At 29.7% G+C, this 26129-nt stretch overlaps 1 protein-coding gene across 6 annotated transcripts in view; it reads right to left on the reverse strand.

Moving 5' to 3' along the window:
- Positions 1 to 26129, reverse strand: part of LOC119609530 (tetraspanin-18) — a 92035-nt gene that overhangs the window by 41216 nt on the left and 24690 nt on the right. The window contains exon 1 of one of the 6 annotated variants that reach the window (XM_037964358.1): positions 3334 to 4668. The exons of the other annotated variants lie outside the window; for them this stretch is intronic. The gene's annotated coding sequence lies outside the window, so the exon portion shown is untranslated. Of the gene's footprint in view, positions 1 to 3333; positions 4669 to 26129 lie in introns of those variants that run through there. 6 annotated transcript variants of the gene reach the window in all.

Genomic DNA, 26129 nt, shown 5'->3' on the forward strand with positions numbered 1-26129 from the left:
AAATTTGGTATAAAGCGCCTATAATAGTTTGAAAATGCGACAAAGCGTCTTACTGCGTCTTTATCTGTTGGAACAGGATAAGTTTTAACTGCGTTTATTTTTGTATCATCCGGCAAAAGACCATTCGCGGTACATCTGTGCCCTAAAAACGTTACTTCAGAACGAAAGAAATTGCATTTGTATGGATTCAACTTTAAATTATGAGATCTTAAAACATTAAAAACATCCTTTAAATTACTCAAATGGTGTTGTTTGCTACAACCGACTATGACAATGTCGTCTACATATAAAAATGCTTTGTTGGGAGAAAGTCCAGAAAACGCTATGGACATCATTCTTGAGAAAGAATTAGGTGCCACATTTAATCCAAAGGGTAAGACCTTCCATCGGAAAGAGCCTTTGTCGGTACTAAAAGAAGTTACGTCACGCGAGTCGGAATGTAGTGGGATTTGGTGGAAACCAGAAAATAAATCAACAACAGAAAAATATTTTGCTCGACCTAAATTGTCTAGAATATCGTCAATGCGAGGTAAAGGGAATTTGTCCGCTATGAGTTTCTTATTGACGGCCCGATAATCTACGCACATCCTATACGACTTTTGATCATCTGTACTCTTTTTGGGTACCAGAATTAGTGGACTATTAAAATTGGAAAAACTAGGTTCAATCAAATCATTTGCTAATAAATTGTTCACTTGTCTATTAATTTCGTGTTTTTGTGAATGAGCAAGCCTATAATTTTTTATATATATTGGGGATTGATCAACTAATCGAAATTTTTGCTCATAGAAATTATTAATTGACATTTTGTCATCCTTCAACGCAAAAATATCTTCGAATTCCCTACAGAGTGGCATAAGACTATCTTTTACATCATCCGGCATTTGATTTTGTAGTACATTTTCTAATTTGCCTATACGTTCACTATTTTTCACATTTTCATTTATCGAATATATATTAAAATTTCGTAACTTTTCCGCATTGACTTTGTCATTTTGTATGCATTTAAATTCATTAGTAGTATTTACTATTCGTATGACTGGATTGTTTGAGTCTATAATGCCCTTACCGATAAATACGCCTTTGCAAATTTGTTGTGAATCTACAAACATGGGTTCTGTAATTCCGCATAAGTTAAAAGTTCTATATACCTCACACCTTGGTGGGATAACACAAGTAAAATTTTTAGTACCTTGCAATATTGGCACGACTAATCTCTTATTCCTGTCACGAACTGTTATGGTCATATTTTCGTAATTAATTTCACACTTATTGTCTTTCAGAAAATCTTTGCCTAATATTCCTTCGGATGGTATATTGAAATTGTTGCTTACTACATGGAAAACTTGTGGAATTATAGAATCTGACACAATTATACTTGTACAAATTGTACCTAAAGTAGTTAAAGAGTTCGGAGTAATACCTGTAATATTGATTATTTCATTTTTGTTCAAAAAAATATTTTGATTTAAGCAAGAAATTTTAATTAAAGATATGTCTGCTTGTGAGTCTACAAGAAAAGAACAGGTTTTATCTGCGTCAACACAGTTTAGTTTTATAAAATCTGCATAATTAGGGTTTAAGCTGTAAACTGATTTAAAATGTTGGGTATCTAATTCTGATTTTGTGTTTCGTTTTCCTCCCTCAACATATTCTGTTGAGGGCCTTCCACGTTTAAAGTCCTTACTGAAGCCCTTTGGTTATTGTTATTTTGTCCATTTCTACCATTACGACGATAATTATTGTTATTTTGATTGTTTGCAAAATTGTTGTTTCTTCTAAAATTGTTATTGTAATTGTTATTAAAATATCTACGGTTACTGCCACGGTAATAATTGTTACGAAAACGAGGAAAATTTTTGTTTTGATAACTATTGGTTCTATTGCTACCTTGATTCCTGAATGCCAAAACCTGACGTTCTTTTGTTTCAGCCGTTTGTTCGACTACTAGTTTCGCAATAACTTCTTTCGGGTCTGAAAAGGATGAGGATGCTAAGATTGACTTTACCAAATCGGATTTAGCATTTAATCTACACATTGCAACTGTTTGTTCAACCGCCATTTCGTGAGCTTTTTTCTTAGTTATTCCCTCGACAGTCAAAGAACGTTTGAAAGCGTCAGCAAGTAGCTCTGCTTGCTTTGAAAAATCCGCAAAATTATCATTTTTAACCGTAAGAGCTGAAATTTTACCCGCGATAACTTTCGAACTATCCGGTTTAATATTTGTTTTCAAAGCAGTTTTAATTTCATCAATTGTAGTAACGTTATCTGGCAATGCTTCACGAGCTTTTGCTTCCAATTTAGATTTTATAAAATGCACAAAAGTTGTTGTTAAGTTTGGTTCAGTCAATTCTTCTATTAAATCTATTTTGTCAAGAAACGAATCTAAAGACAGTGGGTTACCATCGTAATTATCTCTTATAATAGACGCGCACATGCCTATAAACGATTTTTTCTGTTCTATTGTAGCCATTGTTTCAGAAATTTCTATACTATCCTTGTTATCACTATTAGAAATGTTGTCCGAGTCACTATTACTATCACTTTCTAACACAATTTCTTTTTTTATATATGTAAATAAGTTTTTTCCTTCCGGGACTTTTATTCTACATTCTAATTTATTGAAACAATTTACTAAAAGTTGTCGACAGTGTTTAATTTTCTTGAGAATTGGTTTCCTATTGGAAGGTAATAATTCTTTATATCTTGTTTCTGTATATTCTAGTATGGCATTATAAGTTTCTGTTAGAAGTGAGATATATTCATTAAGTTTATCGACATTTTTTGTTAATGGTCTACGTTGTAAAACTCTTCTCTTTATTTTATAAAATTCAAAAACTAGTTCATTAAACCTTGTGTTATTAAACTCTGACATTTGTAAAACATTATAGTTTATTTGTTTTATATATAATATATATATTTACAAATTCTTATTTTTAAAGGTTTTTTTGAATAGTTTTGAATATTTATATAAAATAAAATCTTTTTATAAATTTAGAAAAGTATAAGTAATTTTAAATATTATTAATTATTAATATTATTAATATTGTTAATATAAAATTTCTTATCTATTTAGTAAAATTTACAAGTAATTTTAAATATTATTATGGATATAAAATTTCTTATATCTATAATTAATTTTATATATTAATATTTAACAAAGTTGTAAACTAATTTCGAATATCTTAATTATTTTGTAATTAGAAGAAGCTTAAAATATTATATAGTAGTAGAAAAAAAAGGATTAATAATTAAGAATGATAGTTATAGTTTTAAGTATATGATTAATAATCTAATAATATTTACATATTTACAAATAACTTCAACTGTTACCCTTATTCCATCCCTGATGTTTTTCCTTATTTCCTTATTTGTTATTGTCCATCTTCAGTTCATTTTCTCCATCTCTTTATTTTGTTGTTTTAGCTATTGTCCATCTTCGTTTGCATTTTATTACTCCATCTCTTTATTTTGTTGTTTTAGCTGTTGTAAATCTTCGGTTGCATTTCATTGTCTCCATCTCTTTATTTTGCTTGTTGTTTGGTTTTTTTTTTTTTTATTGTTAATTGTCCATCTGCAATTCACTTCATTTCTTACTTATTTTTTCATTTTTTGTATTTTTTTTCAAACTGTTTTCCGTTTTAAGTTTATCAATTTTCAAAATAATTTTGTTTTTATATCTTAATAGATAATATTCTGTTTGTTAAATTTTATTTTTGTATTTTTTTTTATATTTTATTAAATGTTGGTTTTCTATATGTTTATTATTTTATGTGCGATTTTTTTTTTATATTTCAATATTGTTTTTCGTTCTTGATTCTTGTGTTTTTTTCCTTTAGTTTTATTATGTTGTGTCCTGTTTTTTTTTCTTTATTCCTCTTTTTTTCACTTTGCTTCATTATTTATTCTTATGATTTTTTTCCGTTACATTTTTTTTTAAAGATCAAATTTTTCTTTTGTGTTTGTTAAGTTTGTGTTTTTTTTTTCACCACACTTTATATTCTTATTTGCAATAAGCACTTTTGAAAGTACTGTACCATTTTGCATTTTTACAATCACGCCACGAATTATTTGCAATAACGGTACCTTTAAATATTTGCACAAGTACTACGCATTTTGCGATTTCCACAACAACACAGTGATTTGTCTATAAGTGTTCTTCTTTTTTTTGTAAATGGTTTTATTGTTGTTGTTTTTCTTCTTTTTTTGTAATTGTTAGAGATTTTTTTTTTTTTGTGGTTCAATATAATTGTTTGTAAAGTTTTTAGATTATTTTGAAAAATTACATTATATTTTATTTATTAGTTATTGTGAAGTTACACATTTTCATGATGATTTTTTTTAAACGTTATTTTCTTTTGATTTTAAAGGTTAGTTATAAGTAATGGTTTTAATTAGGTTTTTTTTTCATACACTTATAATATTCAACACATTTTCCTTTTTTTTTTTAAAACAACTTTTCCTTTTATGTTAGGTTTTATTTTTTTTTAGTAGTTTTTTTTTTTATAACTTTATGTCACTATTTTTGTATTTTATTTTTGCAAATACCACAAATTCTTTTGTTTTAGTTTTCAACTGTCCTGTCACGGTCGCCATATTATACTTTTATTCTTATTTTTAAATAAATCAAACAACCTGTTTGTTTCAAGGTTAGACAAAGAATGATCGTCTGCATCATCTTTCTTTATTATCATCTTCTTATTATTATCTTATTGTAAACGCGTGTTTACATTGTAGGCGTGCTTACATAATATAAGGAGTATTTACATATATTTGCAGGGATGGCACTATATAACTATTTTAGAACAACTTTGAAATTTACCGAACGAGAGAACGTGAATAGTTGTTGAAATATTCAAGTAGTTCTCCTACAATAAATGCTTTTACGTTTTTTTAAAAGCTTTAAGTAAAGTTCTATATCTTCTTTTGTATAAAAGTGTTAAATTGTTTTATGGTTTGCTAAAAGAAACTTTGCTAAATATATTAAGCTAATAATATTTATTATGTTAATTTGCTAAAATTTTCAATACTTTCTTAAATTTCCTATACTGTTTCGAATTTCTTTGGTTATTCTATATCTTGAGTTGTCAAATCTTAACACATTATTTTTACATATTTATGTCAAGTAGTAGTTATTGTTGCTGTAGTATTTCTTTAGTAATTGTACACTAAAAACCTACATTCACTCTAATACCTGTCCTAAATATGGTTTTTGTTGAAAATCTAGAATTTCGAATATAAATGCTAATAATGCTACAAAAAACTTACACACACAAAAACTCGATATATACTTACGACTATACCAATTGTTAAATTGGCCATAAACCTTTAGATTTGATAGTGACCATGTATCCTCTTCCTAGTTGCGTTTATAGTAAAAATTATTATAATTTAGTACAGCTACAGACTAGACTCTAGTCCAGACTATAGATTACACTATAACATAGACTTAGGTCCAGACTATAGGCTACACTATAGTCCAGACTGTAATCCAGACAATAGACTAAACTGTAGTACAGACTATAGACAAGACTATAGACTGTAGTACAGACTATAGACAAGACTGATAGACTAGACTATAGACTAGACTATAGACTAGACTATAGACTAGACTATAGACTAGACTATAGACTCGACTATAGACTAGACTATAGACTAGACTATAGACTAGACTATAGACTAACTATAGACTAGACTATAGACTAGACTATAGACTAGACTATAGACTAGACTATAGACTAGACTATAGACTAGACTATAGACTAGACTATAGACTAGGACTATAGACTAGACTATAGACTAGACTATAGACTAGACTATAGACTAGACTATAGACTAGACTATAGACTAGACTATAGACTAGACTATAGACTAGACTATAGACTAGACTATAGACTAGACTATAGACTAGACTATAGACTAGACTATAGACTAGACTATAGACTAGACTATAGACTAGACTATAGACTAGACTATAGACTAGACTATAGACTAGACTATAGACTAGACTATAGACTAGACTATAGACTAGACTATAGACTAGACTATAGACTAGACTATAGACTAGACTATAGACTATACTAGACTAGACTATTAGACTTAGATATAGACTAGACTATAGACTGACCTATAGGACTAGACTATAGACTAGACTATAGGACTAGACTAGTATTGTCTTGATTTAGCCTTAGACTAGTATGACTTGATTATAGCCTAGACTGTACCATGGACTAGACCAAACCATGGACTAGACAAACCATGGACTAGGACCAACCATGCACTAGACCAAACCATGACTAGTAGATAATTTAAAAAATAGTCCACATGAGTAGAGTTTGGACTATAGTCCAGGACTATAGACTAGGTTACAGCCAGACTTTTAACTATACTATAGATTACGCTACAGTCCAGACTATAGACAATAAGATAGGCAAGATATACTAAACTATAGTCCAGACTATAGACTAAACTATTGTCCAGATTATAGACTGAGCTATAGTCTAGACTATACACTAAACCATAGTCTAGTCAGACTATAGACTAGACTATATTTCAGATTATAAACTAGACTGTGGCTACAGACTGTAGACTAGACTATAGTCCAGACTATAGTACAGTTTATAGACTACATGTAGTCAAGTCTATAGAATATAACATAGCCCAAATTATAGACGAGACCATAGCCCAGATTATAGAGTAAACTATAGTCCAGACTATAGACTAGACTATAGTCCAGACTATAGACTAGACTATAGTCCAGACTATAGACTAGACTATGGTCCAGACTATAGACTAGACTATAGTCCAGACTATAGATTACACTATAGTTCAGACTATAGACTACACTATAGTCCAGACTATAGACTAGACTATAGTCCAGACTATAAACTACATTATTGTCCAGACTATAAACTGCACTATTGTCCAGACTATAGACTAGACTATTGTCCAGACTATAGACTAGACTATAGTCCTGACTATAGACTAGACAATAGTCCAGACTATAGACTAGACTATAGTCCAGACTATAAACTAGACTATAGTCCAGACTATAAACTAGACTATAGTCCAGACTATAAACTAGTAGAGTTACGAAGTATGTACCTTATAGTTGAATTGTTAAGAATGATTGGCAATAATAATGTTTCTTTTCATAGCAAATTAATATGATTAGTTTAAGTTTTTGATTTGTGGTTTTATGTTGGCAGCTAGCAGCAGCAGTTTTTTTATTATGTTAAACAACAATTAGTTACAATAGTCTAGTCTATAGTCTGGACAATAGTGCAGTTTATAGTCTGGACAATAGTGTAGTTTATAGTCCAGACTATAGACTACACTATAGTCCAGACTATAGACTAGACTATAGTCCAGACTATAAACTACACTATTGTCCAGACTATAAACTGCACTATTGTCCAGACTATAGACTAGACTATTGTCCAGACTATAGACTAGACTATAGTCCTGACTATAGACTAGACAATAGTCCAGACTATAGACTAGACTATAGTCCAGACTATAAACTAGACTATAGTCCAGACTATAAACTAGACTATAGTTCAGACTATAAACCAGACTATAGTCCAGACTATAGACCAAACTATAGTTCAAACTATAGATTAGACTATAGTCCAGACTATATAATAGACTATAGACTAGACTATAGTCCGGATTATAGACTGGACTATAGTCCAGACTATAGCCTAGACCATAGTCCATTATGAAATATACATGGTGGTGTAAATAACTTCGCAAATAGTGTCTTCAGAACTACCAGGTCCCAAAACAAAAGAAAAAAAATTAGTCATTGTGTAAAGTTATAGAAAATCTGCAAGAGTATGTTTTTATTAGTAACCCACAAGTTGTACTAGAAACTTTATAATTGTTTACAATTTACATACATTAACATGCATACAACACACATATACAGACATACAGACAATGGCAGAAAAAGTTTATATCAATATTCATCTATACCGCAGGTGTTAGAGACTCACAGCTCTCTTCTACTAGTAGTGCTACATGGTATTGGCAGTTTTCAATAATTGTATACAAACTTAACTTTTGATCTTAGAGTTACGAAGTACCTTCTAGTTGAATTGTTAAGAATGATTGGCTATAATAATGTTTCTTTTCATAGCAAATTAATATGATTAGTTTAGGTTTTTGATTTGTGGTTTTATGGTGGCAGCTAGCAGCAGCAGTTTTTTTATTATGTTAAACAACAATTAGTTATTTTTATTAACTTATTTTTTACTTAACTTGGCAGTTATCTGTTGAATAAACATTTGGCTTGTTTCTCTGTAAAGTTTTTTAGAATGAAGTGTTTGTTTAAGAAACTAGATTTATTGGAATTGACAGTATTTTATGGATAAATAATTTTAAAAACAATTTGTTTAAGCTTTATCGGAACACACAGAAACAAATTCATTCTTGATCAATCTAGCGCTAAAATCGATATTTCGAATAGCATCTTAATGAATTGGTTGTTTAGTTAAGATGAATCCCCGGTTATTCATACACTCATTCCTTTTTTTTTCTCTAATTTCTAACATTATTTCCTAATTACCCTGCAACCGTGTACTTTCTTTATTTATCGATGTTAACTGTAATTTAACTTTCTTAGTACCTTTTACCTATAAAGTACCCGCATGTTACGATTGTTCATACGATCATGAATCTTCCCTTAAATAAATTTACTTTTTCTTTTGCAAGTCTCAGACAATTACTAACTAATTGTCTGTGAATGAGTGAGTCAATGAATGAATTTTACTTCTACTTGTCAGAAGTTGTATGGGAAAAATAGAAAGTTAAAAATTTTATAATTATTCATTATTTTTTTCATATTTATGTATTTATTATTGACATCAAATACTTTACAAGTTAACTAAAATAATACGTAAATATACCTTTGGGAATTTTACCATCAGTTTAAAAAGTAACAATATGTACACTGAAAATAATCCCTGCTAAACTTTAAGAAAACAAATCAACTACTTTTTTCATAATATTTACGAACATTTCGTGTATAATATGAAATATTATTTAATCAAACTTTTATCTAATAATTCGCAAAAGGTTTTCATACTTTTTCATACAATTTCGTATATATTACGAAACATTACATTCATATAATGTACGAAATTTTTCGTGAATTATTTTAAGTGTATCTTTAAGTGTAATTTTTTGTTAAGTCTAGTTGTTTATAGACTTTAAATCATTTAATTTCAAGTTTATAATAAAAACATTCTATCTAATCAAATAAATCCCTTAAGTATCCCCAAGTAATCCAAAGTGTAGTCAGTATGCATTTCTTACATTACTCTTTAAAATATCTAAATAATGTGATACCAAAGGAGTACTAATTAGTTAAGTTGAGATAACTGATTCTAAAACTTGTCACCTTTTAGTTACTCATAGCTAAATTTGAATTAAATTTGACTTCAGAAATGCCGCCAATATATTTGTTTGTTTTTCTTTCTAAGAAACTTCGCATGAGATCAAAGTGGGAATGTTTTAATAGTCATTACATTTGATATTTTAAAGAAAATTAATTATCGATTAATTATCTTTATTATTTATTTAATAAATTCTGAAATAGTACTAACATTTTTTAAAAAAAGTACATTTTATCAGTTAAAAATACTAAAAACCTTTTGCTCATTACTAATCTATATGCACTATTCTGTGGACTAGGCTTTTAAATAGTCTATTAAATTTATCGAAAATTTTCTATAAAAAAGTGTCTTGTTAAGAGAGTTTTTATATAGAAAAATGTCTTGTCAAGACAGTTTTCATATAGAAAAGTGTCTCGTCAAGACAGTTTTCGTATAGAAAAGTGTCTCGTCAAGACAGTATTCATGTAGAAAAGTGTCTTGTCAAGACAGTTTTCATATAGAAAAGTGTCTTGTCAAGACAGTTTTCATATAGAAAAGTGTCTTGTCAAGACAGTTTTCATATAGAAAAGTGTCTTGTCAGGACAGTTTTCATATAGAAAAGTGTCTTGTCAGGACAGTTTTCATATAGAAAAGTGTCTTGTCAAGACAGTTTTCATATAGAAAAGGGTCTTGTCAAGACAGTTTTCATATATAAAAGTGTCTTGTCAAGACAGTTTTCATATAGAAAAGGGTCTTGTCAAGACAGTTTTCATATAGAAAAGTGTCTTGTCAAGACAGTTTTCATATAGAAAAGTGTCTTGTCAAAACAGTTTTCATATAGAAAAGTGTCTTGTCAAGACAGTTTTCATATAGAAAAGTGTCTTGTCAAGACAGTTTTCATATAGAAAAGTGTCTTGTCAAGACAGTTTTCATATAGAAAAGTGTCTTGTCAAGACAGTTTTCATATAGAAAAGTGTCTTGTCAAGACAGTTTTCATATAGAAAAGTGTCTTGTCAAGACAGTTTTCATATAGAAAAGTGTCTTGTCAAGACAGTTTTCATATAGAAAAGTGTCTTGTCAAGACAGTTTTATATAGAAAAGTGTCTTGTCAAGACAGTTTTCATATAGAAAAAGTGTCTTGTCAAGACAGTTTCATATAGAAAAGTGTCTTGTCAAGACAGTTTTCATATAGAAAAGTGTCTTGTCAAGACAGTTTTCATATAGAAAAGTGTCTTGTCAAGACAGTTTTTCATATAGAAAAGTGTCTTGTCAAGACAGTTTCATATAGAAAGTGTCTTGTCAAGACACGTTTTCATATAGAAAAGTGTCTGTCAAGACAGTTTTCATATAGAAAAAGTGTCTTGTCAAGACAGTTTTCATATAGAAAAGTGTCTTGTCAAGACAGTTTTCATATAGAAAAGTGTCTTGTCAAGCCAGTTTTCATATAGAAAAGTGTCTTGTCAAGGACAGTTTTCATATAGGAAAAGTGTCTCCTTAAGACAGTTTTCATATAGAAAAGTGTCTTGTCAAAACAGTTTTCATATAGAAATAGGTCTTGTCAAGACAGTTTTCATATAGAAAAGTGTTCTTGTCAAGACAGTTTTCATATAGAAAAGTGTCTTGTCAAGACAGTTTTCATATAGAAAAGTGTCTTGTCAAGACAGTTTTTCCATATAGAAAGGTCTTGTCAAGACAGTTTTCATATAGAAAGTGTCTTGTCAAGACAGTTTTCATATAGAAAAGTTGGTCTTGTCAAGACAGTTTTCATATAGAAAAGTGTCTTGTCAAGACAGTTTTCATATAGGAAAAGTGTCTTGTCAAGGACAGTTTCATATAGAAAAGTGTCTTGTCAAGACAGTTTTCATATAGAAAAGTGTCTCTGTCAAGACAGTTTTCATATAGAAAAGTGTCTGTCCAACAGTTTTCATATAGAAAAGTGTCTTGTCAAGACAGTTTTCAATAGAAAAGTGTCTTGTCAAGACAGTTTTCATATAGAAAAGTGTCTTGTCAAGACAGTTTTCATATAGAAAAGTGTCTTGTCAAGACAGTTTTCATATAGAAAAGTGTCTTGTCAAGACAGTTTTCATATAGAAAGTGTCTTGTCAAGACAGTTTTCATATAGAAAAGTGTCTTGTCAAGACAGTTTTTCATATAGAAAAGTGTCTTGTCAAGACAGTTTTCATATAGAAAAGTGTCTTGTCAAGACAGTTTTCATATAGAAAAGTGTCTTGTCAAGACAGTTTTCATATAGAAAAGTGTCTTGTCAAGACAGTTTTCATATAGAAAAGTGTCTTGTCAAGACAGTTTTCATATAGAAAAGTGTCTTGTCAAGACAGTTTTCATATAGAAAAGTGTCTTGTCAAGACAGTTTTCATATAGAAAAGTGTCTTGTCAAGACAGTTTTCATATAGAAAGTGTTCTTGTCAAGACAGTTTTCATATAGAAAAGTGTCTTGTCAAGACAGTTTTCATATAGAAAAGTGTCTTGTCAAGACAGTTTTCATATAGAAAAGTGTCTTGTCAAGACAGTTTTCATATAGAAAAGTGTCTCCTTAAGACAGTTTTCATATAGAAAAGTGTCTTGTTAAGACAGTTTTAATATAGAAAAGTGTATTGTTAAGACAGTTTTCATATAGAAAAGTGTGTTGTTAGGTCAATTTTCATATAGAAAAGTCAGTTGTTAAGACAGTTTTCATATAGAAAAGTGTCTTGTTAAGACAGTTTTTACAAAGAACTCATTCCCTTAAAACTCTGCCCTAAATATTTCTAATTAACTTCAACTGCAAATATATCTCATGGGCTCAGCATGACTAAAGGTGAGGAAGAAAAACAACATAAAAACGAGAAAGAAACATTAATTCTTTGTACTGTTTTATTTAGCTTTTAAGTTGTTTTTCTCACTCGTTTTTCAAACTTAAAAGTTCTCATCATCAAATACCGCTGCCTGCCATTTAGTTAAGAAAATCTTGAGGTTCTGTTGCAAAATGTTTTTGCAACGTAAATATCTTTTTTCCACAGACATACTTACGTACGGTGTTTAGACAATGTCTTACAGCATGTTATGTGAACTTCTGCAGTTCTTTGAAGAGAAAAAAACCTTATTTCCACTACTTGATTAAAAGAAAGAAACTTTGCAGTTATAAAGTTATCTTTCTTTTTTAATAATTTAACGCAAAATTCTCTACAGTTGTAAAGAAAAACCGCATAGAAATATCCGTTAAATTAACATTTCCTACGCTCACACACATTTGTTTATTTTGTGCTGGTTGGTCATTAAACTGTGCAAAAGTGGGAAGTTAAAAGAAATTAAGAAAAATCCACCCATTTGGAAGATTTATGTAAAATTACAAAAAATGCTAACAACAACAACAACTTTAAGTAGAGGTGTAAATCGAAAAACTTACAGAGTTAAGACAACAATAGAGAGAAATGTAAGAAATTAAAACAAAAATATTTTACTAATTATGATTTCATGATGATTATTAAAAATAAACAAAATAACCACAAGGGTCATTTTAACCACAACAGCAACAAAAAACTTGTTTAACATAAAAAAGCTTAAAGTACTTTATTTAAATAAAGCAATAATAAAAAATTACAAAAGTTTTCATTAAATTAATGTTTAATAAATGATTTGACAGCTTCTTTTAGTGATCTTCAACGATCTTTTTGTTATTGTGGCAGCTTTGTAAAATTAACCATAAATGGTTTATAAGTCATTATTAAGCAAAACAATGCTATATTTATCATCAATATTTATACAAATCTATAAACAAAATCGTGATTTTTAACTTTTTGTATTTAAAATCACTTGAAATGTGTTTTATTTATTGTTTAAATAAACAAAAACAAATTGAGTAATATTTATTTATTTGTTCATTAAACAATTATAGCAAATAAAACGTAGTTATCGTAAACATTTTCCTCTGTTTCGATCCTAATGATATCTTTCAAATCAAACCCCAACACTACTGGCCACCAGAGATCATAAGAAATAAGCGAGGGAATCAATGAATGTAATCAACCGTAAACGATATGAAATTAAATTCATATAAGCATAAGAAAAAAAACAATAAAAATATGTATTTAGACAAAAATTTAAATAATTTTTTTTTAGTTTTTCGAAAGTGAAAGTCTTTAAGTGTTTATGGCCAAACAAACAAACAAACTCTGCAGACATGAATGAATTTTATTTCTTTATTTCGAAAAGAAATAAAAATTTACCTAAACACTAATTATCTGTGGCTGTAAACACCCATGATTAGACATAAATGAGGAAAAAAACGTAACTTAATGTTTAAATGTTATAAAACTTGTATTAATTCAGCCAAAAATTCATTTCAATGCAATTTCAGCCAATATTGTTTAAGCTTTTTTAAGCAGCTTTTCAAAAAGTTTAGACATGCTTAAATTTTAAGCAATTTACCAGCAGGTTTGTTATTTAAGAAAACCCAATGAAAAATATGATACTTTTTTCTTGAAACAGAAAATTTATTGAACATTTTGTTAAATTTTTGAAAAATCACTAAACAAAACATATGAAAATTGTAAAATTTTAGCTAGAACTGCACTAAAACTGAACTAGAACTGAACTTGAACTGAACTTGAACTAGAGCTAGAGCTAGAACTGAACTAGAACTGAACTTGAACTAGAGCTAGAGCTAGAACTGAACTAGAACTGAACTAGAACTGAACTAGAACTGAACTACAACTGAACTACAACTGAACTAGAACTGAACTAGAACTGAACTAGAACTGAACTAGAAGTGAACTAGAACTGAACTAGAAGTGAACTAGAACTGAACTAGAACTGAACTAGAACTGAACTAGAACTGAACTAGAACTGAACTAGAACTGAACTAGAACTGAACTAGAACTGAACTAGAACTGAACTAGAACTGAACTAGAACTGAACTAGAACTGAACTAGAACTGAACTAGAACTGAACTAGAACTGAACTAGAACTGAACTAAAACTGAACTAGAACTGAACTAGAACTGAACTTGAACTAGATCTAGAACTGAACTAGAACTGAACTAGAACTGAACTAGAACTGAACTAGAACTGAACTAGAACTGAACTAGAACTGAACTAGAACTGAACTAGAACTGAACTAGAACTGAACTAAAACTGAACTAGAACTGAACTTGAACTAGATCTAGAACTGAACTAGAACTGAACTAGAACTGAACTAGAACTGAACTAGAACTGAACTAGAACTGAACTAGAACTGAACTAGAACTGAACTAGAACTGAACTAGAACTGAACTAGAACTGAACTAGAACTGAACTAGAACTGAACTAGAACTGAACTAGAACTGAACTAGAACTGAACTAGAACTGAACTAGAACTGAACTGAACTAGAACTGAACTAGAACTGAACTTGAACTAGAGCTAGAACTGAACTAGAACTGAACTAGAACTGAACTAGAACTGAACTAGAACTGAACTAGAACTGAACTGAACTAGAACTGAACTAGAACTGAACTAGAACTTAACTAGAACTGAACTAGAACTGAACTAGAACTGAACTAGAACTGAACTAGAACTGAACTAGACTGAACTAGAACTGAACTAGAACTGAACTAGAACTGAACTAGAACTGAACTAGAACTGAACTAGAACTGAACTAGAACTGAACTACTGAACTAGAACTGAACAGAACTGAACTAGAACTGAACTAGAACTGAACTAGAACTGAACTAGAAACTGAACTAGAACTGAACTAGAACTGAACTAGAACTGACTAGAACTGAACTAGAACTGAACTAGAACTGAACTAGAACTGAACTAGAACTGACTACTGAACTAGAACTGAACTAGAACTGAACTAGAACTGAACTAGAACTGACTAGAACTGAACTAGAACTGAACTAGAACTGAACTAGAACTGAACTAGAACTGAACTAGAACTGAACTAGAACTGAACTAGAACTGAACTAGAACTGAACTAGAACTGAACTAGAACTGAACTAGAACTGAACTAGAACTGAACTAGAACTGAAACTAGAACTGAACTAGAACTGAACTAGAACTAGAACTGAACTAGGAACTGAACTAGAACTGAACTAGAACTGAACTAGAACTGAACTAGACTGAACTAGAACTGACTAGAACTGAACTAGAACTGAACTAGAACTGAACTAGAACTGAACTAGAACTGAACTAGAACTGAACTAGAACTGAACTAGAACTGAACTAGAACTGAACTAGAACTGAACTAGAACTAAACTAGAACTGAACTAGAACTGAACTAGAACTGAACTAGAACTGAACTAGAACTGAACTAGAACTGAACTAGAACTGAACTAGAACTGAACTAGATCTGTACGAGAACTGAAAAAATGATCAAAAATTAAAAATTTATCGAACATTTTCTTTAAAAAAAAACATTTTTAATAAAAATAACAAAAATTTTCTATAAAAAATGTCAAAAATCAATAAAAATAATGATTGCAATTTTTTTTAAGAAAATTTTGTTGAAATTTTTCTATTAAAATTAAAATATTGCGAGAGAAAAATTCTTCGACAAAAATTGAAAATTCTACGAAAATTTTCTATAAAAAGAAATTTATGAAAAAGAGAAAATTTAAAAATTAATAAAAAAATGAAAAAAAGAAAAGAGAAATTTTACATACTTTTAAAACACTGCATAATTAAACGGGTTTCATTAATGTGAAATATTTTTTCAATACTAAAATTATTATTATTTTGATATGCATGATTTTTTTATTAAAAAAAATATATATTTTATATATATTTATATCTGTGTAAATTTACACTTCATCAACGATTGTTCGTTGGTTTGTTTATTTATTACATGTACTAGAGACTATAGTAATTTTTTCCTGCCGCTTGGCAAGTGAGTTTGCATGCGATCGTGTATATTTTTTTCAAATACTATATATTTTTGAATTATTTTTATTTTTATTTATTATTTTTCATCTTTATTTAATTCAATTTAAATAAATTGAAATCTATGTGTGAAAATATTTGTAACCATCATACATATACATATGTACATATATACGGTATACAATCATATTTCATTTTATTAATATTTATTTGCTATTTATTGTGAAATGTTATTTTTATTAAAAGTATCTATTATTATTTTTTATTCATAGTCAAGTGAACATTGAAATTTGTAAAAATAAAGAGAAAAATTAATACGACAGTTGTTGAAATCATAATATTACATGGATTTTTTGTCAATTCTATTTGTTTAAACACGTGTGAGTGTTTGTTTTAATAATAAATTGAAATAAAAATAGTTTTATGGTAAATTTTATATAGATTTGTGGCATTATGGATACTTAGATACACAGCAAGTAATTGTTCAATTTTCTAGCAGAAAAGTTCATTAGTTCAAAAAAATTTTTTTAAATATCCAATTATGCAGATGATGTAGTTTATTTTTACTTTTTCAAGTTTCAAATAAATAACTTAATTTATTCTTTCTCTATTGGTTTAATTGTTGTTAAATTTTGTTCCAAAATTAAACTAAAAAAATTTTTGCCCAAGGTTGATTAACTCACAAAAAAATGTGAAACCATAAATATTCTACAAATTAATATATTTTAACAAACAAAGTGCTGATGTATTAAATCATAATAATATGCGATATTTTTCTAGCATGAGATAATAATGTCCAACTATAGTCTAGTGTATAGTATAGTCTATAGTCTGGTCTATAGTCTGGTCTATAGTCTGGTCTATAGTCTAGTCTATAGTCTAGTCTATAGGCTGGTCTATAGTCTAGTCTATAGTCTAGTCTATAGTCTAGTCTATGGTCTAGTCTATAGTCTAGTCTATAGTCTAGTCTATAGTCTAGTCTATAGTCTAGTCTATAGTCTGGTCTATAGTCTAGTCTATAGTCTAGTCTATAGTCTAGTCTATAGTCTAGTCTATAGTCTAGTCTATAGTCTAGTCTATAGTCTAGTCTATAGTCTAGTCTATAGTCTAGTCTATAGTCCAGTCTATAGTCTAGTCTATAGTCTAGTCTATAGTCTAGTCTATTGTTTAGTCTATTTTTCTAGCATGAGATAATAATGTCCTACTATAGTCTAGTGTATAGTATAGTCTATAGTCTGGTCTATAGTCTGGTCTATAGTCTAGTCTATAGTCTGGTCTATAGTCTGGTTTATAGTCTAGTCTATAGTCTAGTCTATAATCTAGTCTATAGTCTAGTCTATAGTCTAGTCTATAGTCTAGTCTATAGTCTAGTATATTGTCTATTCTATTGTTTAGTCTATAGTCTAGTGTATTGTCTAGTCTATAGTCTAGTCTATAGTCTAGTCTATAGTCTAGTCTATAGTCTAGTCTATAGTCTAGTCTATAGTCTAGTCTATAGTCTAGTCTATAGTCTAGTCTATAGTCTAGTCTATAGTCTAGTCTATAGTCTAGTCTATAGTCTAGTCTATAGTCTAGTCTATAGTCTAGTCTATAGTCTAGTCTATAGTCTAGTCTATAGTCTAGTCTATAGTCTAGTCTATAGTCTAGTCTATAGTCTAGTCTATAGTCTAGTCTATAGTCTAGTCTATAGTCTAGTCTATAGTCTAGTCTATAGTCTAGTCTATAGTCTAGTCTATAGTCTAGTCTATAGTCTAGTCTATAGTCTAGTCTATAGTCTAGTCTATAGTCTAGTCTATAGTCTAGTCTATAGTCTAGTCTATAGTCTAGTCTATAGTCTAGTCTATAGTCTAGTCTATAGTCTAGTCTATAGTCTAGTCTATAGTCTAGTCTATACTAGTCTAGTCTACAGTCTAGTCTATAGTCTAGTCTATAGTCTAGTCTATAGTCTAGTCTATAGGTCTAGTCTATAGTCTAGTCTATAGTCTAGTCTATAGTCTAGTCTATAGTCTAGTCTATAGTCTAGTCTATAGTCTAGTCTATAGTCTAGTCTATAGTTAGTCTATAGTCTAGTCTATAGTCTAGTCTATAGTCTAGTCTATAGTCTAGTCTATAGTCTAGTCTATAGTCTAGGTCTATAGTCTAGTCTATAGTCGAGTCTATAGTCTAGTCTATAGTCTAGTCTATAGTCTAGTCTAGTCTAGTCTATAGTCTAGTCTAGTCTAGTCTATGTCTAGGTCTAGTCTATAGTCTAGTCTAGTCTATAGGTCTAGTCTATAGGTCTAGTCTATAGCTAGTCTATAGTCTAGTCTATAGTCTAGTCTATAGGTCTAGTCTATAGTCTAGTCTATAGTCTAGTCTATAGTCTAGTCTTAGTCTATAGCCTAGTCTATAGTCTAGTCTATAGTCTAGTCTATTGCCTAGTCTATAGTCTAGTCTATAGTCTAGTCTATAGCCTAGTCTATAGTCTAGTCTATAGTCTAGTCTATAGCCTAGTCTATAGTCTAGTCTATAGTCTAGTCTATAGCCTAGTCTATAGTCTAGTCTATAGTCTAGTCTATAGTCTAGTCTATAGTCTAGTCTATAGTCTAGTCTATAGTCTAGTCTATAGTCTAGTCTATAGTCTAGTCTATAGTCTAGTCTATAGTCTAGTCTAGTCTAGTCTATATTCTAGTCTATAGTCTAGTCTATAGTCTAGTTTATAGTTTAGTCTACAGTCTAGTTTATAGTCCGGTCTATAGTCTAGTTTATAGTCCGGTCTATAGTCTAGTCTATAGTCTAGTCTATTGTCTACTCTATAGACAAGTCAATAATCTAGTTTATAGCCTCAAGGTTTATAGTCAAGGTGAGTATGTAACTGTTTTTGATTATTATCTGATTATCATTTTAATCTTCTAAACCAACAATGATGTGCTCTTTAAACCGTTCACTGCATTTTAGTTATTTATCTTTAAAAACGAAAGTAAGCAACACACATGTGCATAAAAATTTGAAAGTAATTTTAAACAAAAAAATTTAAGTAATAAATTTATTCAAATACAAATAGACGTATTAAAAAATATAACTGCAGACATTAAATAATTAGTTGTAAACGAAAATTTTAATAAATTGCAAAACACATTTTGGCAAAAATGAATAATAAGAAATAACAGTAAAAAATGTATTACATATTAAAAACATTTAGGGGGAAAAAGCTTATAACACAAACAAATTTATATAATTTAATACTGGAGAGTGAGTGCTGGAAAAGTGATCTATATTTTAAACAAATATTTTTATTATTTTTATAATTAATTTGCATATGGGGCGTTGACTTTGTGGTTTTTAATGCAAAATTAATACTCAGTTTATAATCTTATATACATATATTTGCCATTTTTTATCTGCTTTTCTGTTAATTTGTATATATTTTTTTTTGTATCTTACGAATACCCCAGTGTATTCGCCATAAAATTGTGTCATATTTAAAGAGTGTGTTAATTAAATACACTCACTAACTGTACACAGCATAAATAATAAAAATTTTAACTACTGTATTTTTTATTTTCAAGATATTATCATATAAAATAGTTTAGGAAATTAAAACGGTCATATAAGTCCACAAATTGTTCTAAAAAAGTGAAATGACAAACAGAAGGAGCAACAAAAGCTAAATGATTTATGTTTTAAACTGTATAATAAAGTATTTAATGAAGTCATTAATTGAAAATTCGTCTTATTTCTATTTAAGGGTGTTGTTTGTGACAAATAGAATTGCGTCAACTGAATTGCTCAAAAAAGCAAACAAAGTTTCTATACAAAGTATAATTTTTAGAATGTTAAAAGTTTGTTACAAAATGGAGATGTTTTTAATTTTTATAAAATTGTGTACTTGCCGTGTTAATTATCATGAATAAGTTACCTGGAAATATAAAAAGAAAGACAATTATTCGATATCTTGCTTTTAGTATAAATTTAGGCAAAAAGATTGATTATCTTTTATGTTTTTAATAAATACTATTTTCAAAAATTTTATAACAAAACCAGGAATAAAACTCTGAAGTACATAACTACATCGATTTTCACAAAAATATTTTTTAAAATTTTCAGAAAGAGAAAAGAAGTAGAACTGAACTACGAAAATATCTTAGTTTCCAGCTCTAGTATAGTTCTGGTTCAGTTCTAGTTCAGTTCTAGTTCAGTTCTAGTTCAGTTCTAGTTTAGTTCTAGTTTAGTTCTAGTTCAGTTCTAGTTCAGTTCTAGTTCAGTTCTAGTTCAGTTCTAGTTCAGTTCTAGTTCCGTTCTTGTTCAGTTCTAGTTCAGTTCTAGTTCAGTTCTACTTCAGTTCTACTTCAGTTCTAGTTCAGTTCTAGTTCAGTTCTAGTTCAGTTCTAGTTCAGTTCTAGTCAGTTCTAGTTCAGTTCTAGTTCAGTTCTAGTTGAGTTCTAGTTCAGTTCTAGTTCAGTTTTAGTTCAGTTCTAGTTCAGTTCTATTTCAGTTCTAGTTCAGTTCTAGTTTAGTTGTAGTTCAGTTCTAGTTCAGTTCTAGTTCAGTTCTAGTTCAGTTCTAGTTCAGTTCTAGTTCAGTTCTAGTTCAGTTCTAGTTCAGTTCTAGTTCAGTTCTAGTTCAGTTCTAGTTCAGTTCTAGTTCGGTTCTAGTTCAGTTCTAGTTCAGTTCTAGTTCAGTTTTAGTTCAGTTCTAGTTCAGTTCTAGTTCAGTTCTAGTTCAGTTCTAGTTCAGTTCTAGTTCAGTTCTAGTTCAGTTCTAGTTCAGTTCTAGTTCAGTTCTAGTTCAGTTCTAGTTCAGTTCTAGTTCGGTTCTAGTTCAGTTCTAGTTCAGTTCTAGTTCAGTTCTAGTTCAGTTTTAGTTCAGTTCTAGTTTAGTTGTAGTTCAGTTCTAGTTCAGTTCTAGTTCGGTTCTAGTTCAGTTCTAGTTCAGTTCTAGTTCAGTTCTAGTTCAGTTCTAGTTCAGTTCTAGTTCAGTTCTAGTTCAGTTCTAGTTCAGTTCTAGTTCAGTTCTAGTTCAGTTCTAGTTCAGTTCTAGTTCAGTTCTAGTTCAGTTCTAGTTCAGTTCTAGTTCAGTTCTAGTTCAGTTCTAGTTCGGTTCTAGTTCAGTTCTAGTTCAGTTCTAGTTCAGTTTTAGTTCAGTTCTAGTTCAGTTATAGTTCAGTTCTAGTTCAGTTCTAGTTCAGTTCTAGTTCAGTTCTAGTTCAGTTCTAGTTCAGATCTAGTTCAGTTCTAGTTCAGTTCTAGTTCAGTTCTAGTTCAGTTCTAGTTCAGTTATAGTTCAGTTATAGTTCAGTTATAGTTCAGTTATAGTTCAGTTCTAGTTCAGTTCTAGTTCAGTTCTAGTTCAGTTCTAGTTCAGTTCTAGTTCAGTTCTAGTTCAGTTCTAGTTCAGTTCTCTAGTTCAGTTCTAGTTCAGTTCTAGTTCAAGTCTAGTACAGTTCTAGTTTAGTTCACTTCACTTCGTTAAGTCTTAATACAAATAGGTTTCATTAGTAAGGAATGACTCTGATCTGGAAAAGAGAAAAAAGATTTACCATTCACAATTGTTTTATAATTTAAATACCAATCTTATTAACTTATCACACTTAAAACCTCCGTACATTCCATCTACTAAATATTTCAATAATTTTTAAATAATTATTTTTTATGACAGAAATAAAAAAAAAAAAATATTAATGAACATTTTCTTTTTATAAAATAAATGCATATGTCAGTATCTTTATAATTTCAGTTCTTCTGAAATATGTTTATAACAAAACAGCAGAAAAAAAATCACAAATGCTTAAAACGATAATGACCTAAAAAACTATTTTACGCTAAAAGAATGAACAGAAACAGAACTGAAAACAAAAAAATAACTAGAGCACTTTACTTAACAACGACGACGACAACATACTGACAGATGGGCGGATGGTCGGACAGACACCAACACTTACAATAGTTCCAAAAAAAGTAAGAAAATCATAATATTTTTTATGTTCATAATACTCTGTGATACAAACTATTGTGACAATTCATCTTATTGTCTGTTGAATGGATGTTTTTTTTTTTCTTCAAAACTTATTTTCATGAGAGTTATCAAGCGAATTAAAGTATCTTTTAGTTTAGAAAACATAATATGAATGACAAACAATCAAAACATACATTCATAGCATATGTACATATAACAAAATAAATATGTATGAGAAAATGGTGGAAGACAAAATATAGATAATAATCTTTTAAAAAAATTTTTGATAACACAAAAAGCAAGAGTGACATCTTTATTAGTTTTTTTTTATCAAACAAAACAAGTAAATTTAAGAAATTTAACAAAAAATATGATGTGAATAATGAATGCTGCATATAAAAGGGTAACAAACAAAGGGTAACAAAACTAGAACTGAACTAGAATTCAAATAGAGCTGAACTAGAACTGAACTAGAACTGAACTATAACTGAACTAGAACTGAACTAGAACTGAACTAGAACTGAACTAGAACTGAACTAGAACTTAACTAGAACTGAACTAGAACTGAACTAGAACTGAACTAGAACTGAACTAGAACTGAACTAGAACTGAACTAGAACTGAACTAGAACTGAACTAGAACTGAACTAGAACTGAACTAGAACTGAACTAGAACTGAACTAGAACTGAACTAGAACTGAACTAGAACTGAACTAGAACTGAACTAGAACTGAACTAGAACTGAACTAGAACTGAACTAGAACTGAACTAGAACTGAACTAGAACTGAACTAGAACTGAACTAGAACTGAACTAGAACTAGAACTGAACTAGAACAAGAACTAGAACTAGAAACTAGAACTGAACTAGAACTGAACTAGAACTGAACTAGAACTGAACTAGAACTGAACTAGAACTGAACTAGAACTGAACTAGAACTGAACTAGAACTGAACTAGAACTGAACTAGAACTGAACTAGAACTGAACTAGAACTGAACTAGAACTGAACTAGAACTGAACTAGAACTAACTAGAACTGAACTAGAACTGAACTAGAACTGAACTAGAACTGAACTAGAACTGAACTAGAACTGAACTAGAACTGAACTAGAACTGAACTAGAACTGAACTAGAACTGAACTAGAACTGAACTAGAACTGAACTAGAACTGAACTAGAACTGAACTAGAACTGAACTAGAACTGAACTAGAACTAGAACTGAACTAGAACTGAACTAGAACTGAACTCGAACTAGAACTGAACTAGAACTGAACTAGAACTGAACTAGAACTGAACTAGAACAGAACTAAAACTGAACTTAAACTGAACTAAAACTGAACTAGAACTGAACTAGAACTAGAACTGAACTAAAACTGAACTAGAACCAGTGATGCCAAGTGTAGGGATTTTTCCCTTTTTGTAGGGATTTTTTTCAAAAAATTTCACGTGTAGGGAAAAAGGGAAAGATTTCTTACTATTGTCAAATTGTAGGGATTTTTCAATTTCATAGTTTTTAACAACTAAAAATATACTCTTTCATGTATTAAACTTTTAAATTAAAAATGAAATCAGTTTTAAGTGTATCGTTAGTAAAAATTCCGCTTGTAATTTCTACAATATATGTACCTACATATCGCTACAAGACTGGCATAATCCAAAATTCGACTTTCTTGAACTAAGGTCTTCTAAACATGCGGCATACTAAAATCTTTCATATAGATTTATGAAATTTCAAATATGTCTATTATTTTCGATCTGAAATCGATTTTTTGTAAACGTAAAAACTAAAACCCACGTTTTTGTGAATATTAGACAACTAAAAATTTAATTTCAATTTAGATGAGAAACATATTAACCTCAACTATCTGAATCTGGATTTTCAAAACCCCTTGATTTGTTTAAAAGTTATTAAAAAATAGTTAAATGTCATTAAATATTCATATCCATTTTTCTTGAAACGACTTTTTGGATTATGCCAATCCTGTAGGGCGATATATTCTGACTCCTTATAGATAGAGTAGTCGGGGGCTTAATGCAGTAACTCAGGATTGAAAAAATGAATTTAATGTTCTGAAAATTTATAAAGTAAACCGCAAAAAGTAAACGCAAAAGTAAACCTTATTTAAAATAATTATTTTATGAAAATTTTTTTGTTGGAGGCACATAAATCTTTCAATTGTTTTTTTTTAATCTTAACTGAAGAGTCAGGGTTGGAAGATTTGTATGATGTAAAATTGAAAGAAAAAATTAAAAAAAAATACATACATATATGTATATTATAAAACGGAGCTAATATTTTAGTTTTTGATGTTATTTTTGTATTTTTTGAAGATAAACTTTGAAAAAAATGGAAAAAAGTAGTGTAGGGAAAAATGTAGGGAAAATAAAAAGTGGGTGTAGGGAAAAAAGGGATTTTTTCTCATAAGCGTAGGGATTTCTGAAAAAAATCTCCTGGCATCACTGACTAGAAACTGAACTAGAACTAGAACTGAACTAGAACTGAACTAGAACTGAACTAGAACTGAACTAGAACTGAACTAGAACTGAACTAGAACTGAACTAGAACTGAACTAGAACTGAACTAGAACTGAACTAGCACTGAACTAGAACTGAACTAGAACTGAGCTAGAACTGAACTAGAACTGAACTAGAACTGAACTAGAATTGAACTAGAATTGAACTAGAACTGAACTAGAACTGAACTAGAAACTGAACTAGAACTGAACTAGAACTGAACTAGAACTGAACTAGAACTGAACTAGAACTGAACTAGAACTGAGCTAGAACTGAACTAGAAACTGAAACCTAGAACTGAACTAGAACTGAACTAGAACTGAACTAGAAACTGAACTAGAACTGAACTAGAACTGAACTAGAACTGAACTGAACTAGAACTGAACTAGAACTGAACTGAACTGAACTAGAACTGAACTGAACTAGAACTGAACTAGAACTGAACTAGAACTGAACTAGAACTGAACTAGAACTGAACTAGAACTGAACTAGAACTGAACTAGAACTGAACTAGAACTGAACTAGAACTGAACTAGAACTGAACTGAACTAGAACTGAACTAGAACTGAACTAGAACTGAACTAGAACTGAACTAGAACTGACTGAACTAGAAACGAACTGAACTAGAACTAGAACTGAACTAGAACTGAACTAGAACTGAACTAGAACTGAACTAGAACTGAACTAGAACTGAACTAGAACTGAACTAGAACTGAACTAGAACTGAACTAGAACTGAACTAGAACTGAACTAGAACTGAACTAGAACTGAACTAGAACTGAACTAGAACTGAACTAGAACTGAACTAGAATGAACTAGAACTGAACTAGAACTGAACTAGAACTGAACTAGAAACTGAACTAGAACTGAACTAGAACTGAACTAGAACTGAACTAGAACTGAACTAGAACTGAACTAGAACTGAACTAGAACTGAACTAGAACTGAACTAGAACTGAACTAGAACTGAACTAGAACTGAACTAGAACTGAACTAGAACTGAACTAGAACTGAAACTAGAACTGAACTAGAACTGAACTAGAAACTGAACTAGAACTGAACTAGAACTGAACTAGAACTGAACTAGAACTGAACTAGAACTGAACTAGAACTGAACTAGAACTGAACTAGAACTGAACTAGAACTGAACTAGAACTTAACTAGAACTGAACTAGAACTGATATTGAAATGAACTAAAACTAAACATAAACTTTACTAGAACTGAATTAGAAATGAACTGTGAGCTGTCAGTGAAAGTATTATCTAAAGATTTTTATTCCTTTCTAAAGAAATCCATTAAAATTAGTTTACTTTCGCTATTGATATTTATTTTTAGAAAAACACAAAACAAATAAATAAAATTATCAATTCTTTAAATTTAAACTTAATTTAAAATTCAAACAAAATTTTTATTTATTTAGAACAAAACTTTTAAAAAACAGCTGAGTATTT

The sequence above is a fragment of the Lucilia sericata genome, unplaced genomic scaffold (genome assembly GCF_015586225.1).
Source record: "Lucilia sericata isolate MDLA Ls3-8-SP2 unplaced genomic scaffold, ASM1558622v1 Contig001000F_arrow, whole genome shotgun sequence".
In the NCBI taxonomy this organism is placed as follows: domain Eukaryota; kingdom Metazoa; phylum Arthropoda; class Insecta; order Diptera; family Calliphoridae; genus Lucilia; species Lucilia sericata.